Source organism: Geospiza fortis, unplaced genomic scaffold (assembly GCF_000277835.1).
Source record: "Geospiza fortis unplaced genomic scaffold, GeoFor_1.0 scaffold101, whole genome shotgun sequence".
Classification (NCBI taxonomy): Eukaryota; Metazoa; Chordata; class Aves; order Passeriformes; family Thraupidae; genus Geospiza; species Geospiza fortis.
The window spans coordinates 1,648,805-1,651,749 of record NW_005054388.1 but is presented as its reverse complement, the minus strand read 5'-3'; positions in this window follow the sequence as shown (position 1 = coordinate 1,651,749).

The following is a 2,945-nucleotide window of genomic DNA, read 5'->3' as shown; positions in this document are numbered from 1 at the left end:
TGCTGCTCATACCGGCCGTGTTCCGCTCGGGAATGCTGCTGCTGCTGCGGGCCGTGCTGTTGGTGCAAATGATGCAATGCTGAAGTTGTGTCAGGGGGGGTTTAGGTTGGATATTAGAAGGTTCTTCACCCAGAGAAGATCCACTTGGGCACTGGAACAGGCTCCTCGGGGCAGTGGACACAGCACCAAGCCTGAGAGAGCTCAAGGAGTGTTTGAACAGTTTGAACTCTTGGGCACATGGTGTGACTCTCGGGGATGTTCTGTGCAGCACCAGGACTTGGACTCCATGATCCTTGTGGGCCCTTCCAACTCAGCATATTCTGTGATTGATTCTGTGATTTTCCAGAGCATCTCAGCGCCCCTTTCCTACAACAAAAGTGTCTTTTGAGTGCCCAGAAAATGATTTACTAGGCTGGCCAGATAGCATAGTGCTAATCTTTCTGGACTTCAGTAGAATTGCTGGTGTGCTGCAGGGGCAGAGAGCATCTTGCCCCTGAGTGTGCTGCTGTGGGTTTGAACTGCACAGGATGGGTGGGGATGGCCAAGCCCAGCCAGGTGAAGGTCACCTTGGCCAGTGTGGGCAGCTGCTGCAGGGCTGGTCACAGGTGCCAGCTGCTTCCTGGAGGCTGAGCTGCTTCAACCCTTTGCTTTCAGGCCAGACAGGAGCATTTGACTGATACAAAAGTGAACCTGACACAAAAATGAACCTGCACTGTTGCAGCAGCTGAGCACAGACTGGTGTGAAGTGCAATGCCACCCATTAAGGAATGAGAAGTGAGGTACAAGGATGAGCTTTTATTTGACCATGGAGGAAGGAGAACTGGACCTGCCACACGCCTGCCATCATTTGTGTCAACAGCAGCCAGTCAGTGAGATGTTGGCTCTGGGGCCAAAGGAGTCGGCTCCCTCACATAAGCACGAGAGCATGCTGTCCCCTCCTGTTACCCAGCACATGAAGGCTGATTCACCTGCCCCCTTGCTTCCTGTGCTCAGGGCATGTGGCTGCTGCAGGGCCCCAGGAGGCTCGGTTCAGGCTGGAAAGGAGAAAGCTCAACAGGAGACCTCTGATGCAGCCCACCCCAGCAGCATGGGGAGAGCTCCTGGATTCCTCCACAGCCACTCTTTACAGGGATTTTGGGCCTTCCCTGGCAGTGGCTCTTGCCCAACTTAGCATTTCCATGGCACAGCCCTTATTGCCAGGCCATGATGGGGGCAGCCAGGCCAGGAGCCTCTCTGCAATCACTGCCACGGACTCCCCTGTGGGACAGGCACACGTCACTGCCCCACACTGTGGGAAAGAGCTGCTGCCCTGCCTTCCTGCTCACCCTTCTGCCTGCACTCATCAGTGAGCTTTCCTGGGACCCTGCAGAGTCCCTGGTGGTGCTTTATGGGCACACTCCAGTTCACACCAAAACCATAATCTTGATTTCCCTTGGCATCACACTTGCCGTGCCATGAACCCTCACTGATGTGTGTGGGTGGCAGTAGCCCATCAGATGGCTCTGGGATCCCCCAGACAAGCCTGGCAGGAGTTACTTGTTTACCAGTTCCTGCAGCTCATCCCAGCATTGATCCAGGTGTTACCCATGTGACACCATCTCAGGGCACCTTTCTTGTCACTTTTGCTCCACTGGGGCAGCATCTGAGCTCCCTCTCTCTGAGGCTGTGGATGTTTAGTGGCTGCCTGCCTGCAGCTCACTTCAGAATGGTCATTCATGCCACAAAGGTGGGCCCTTCCCACAGCCCTCCCTGCACCGTGTCTCTGTGCAGAGGAGGAGCTGAGAACAGGGCAGTTGTCACCACACAGAGAGTAATTTATTAATTAAACACAAATGCCATCTTCTGGCAGTGAAGCCAGTTGCTGCCTCTGTAAGAAGATGTTGAACTGCAGGGTAAGAGCCTCACCCCTTGTTAGAAAGGGTCTGATGCCTCAGTCCAGATTTTACTGGGGTATTCCTGGCCTTGGTGGCCCTGCCAGTCAGGGTACGGTGCCAGCAGCCCCAGGCACCATGGCTGTCTCCTGTCCTGCCATGCACCTGCAAAGTGCCGGCCCCCACTGCCTCACTGAGCTCCCAGGATGTGCTGGGCTGCTCCTGCAGCCCTTGGAGCCTTCCATGCCTAGGGAAGCAGTGATGTGAGGCTGCAGCTGAGGGGGAGCTGGGCTTGTACCACACCCTCCACCTCCTGCAAGCTCTCAGCAGTGAATTTGCAAAAACGCAGCGTTCAGTGACATTATGGACTGCAGAAATGCTTTCAGACACCTTCAGTAAACACCAAGCCAGAAGAGGCTGTTATTTCAGATCATAATTAGACACTGAGGAGGCAAAGCAGGCAACTGGTGTGCACAAAACTTCTCCAAGGAAGGACCAGTATTTTTGCACTTGTCTGTATTTATATAAATGTGTGGATGTGGTGCAAATAGCTGTAGCTGCAGGAGAGGAACCTAAATAAATAGCTACTCACTCAAGGGTATCAGTCAGTTTATTAAATGTAGCTGATATTTGCTTCCAGGCAGGATACACTTTTAGCAGTTTTCAGTTACCAAGTCTCTCAGACATTTCATGAGCAGCTTCCAACACCTCACCTTGACAGCTGCATTCCCCCTCTTCTGGAAGTGCATGGAGCTGAAGCACAAACCTTTCTGCTGCACCAGTCCAGTCTCAAGTGCTGGAGATCACACATCCCTCTTGCTGCTCTGCTTGCTGTGAGCTGTCCAACAACTGCACTGGTGCAAAGCCATGGTCTGTAATTACCACACCACCTTGTAATGACCAATACCAAGGGCATTTCTGATTTTTTGCACTGTTATGCCATGACTTTCTGTGCTTCTAGATGAGAAAGAAACAACTTAGGATCCTTGCTTTGGTTGCTCAAGCCAGGCTCACCTTGTTCCCATGAACACACATCCACAGAACCCAGCAGCTGCTCCTCTGAATGGTGCAGGA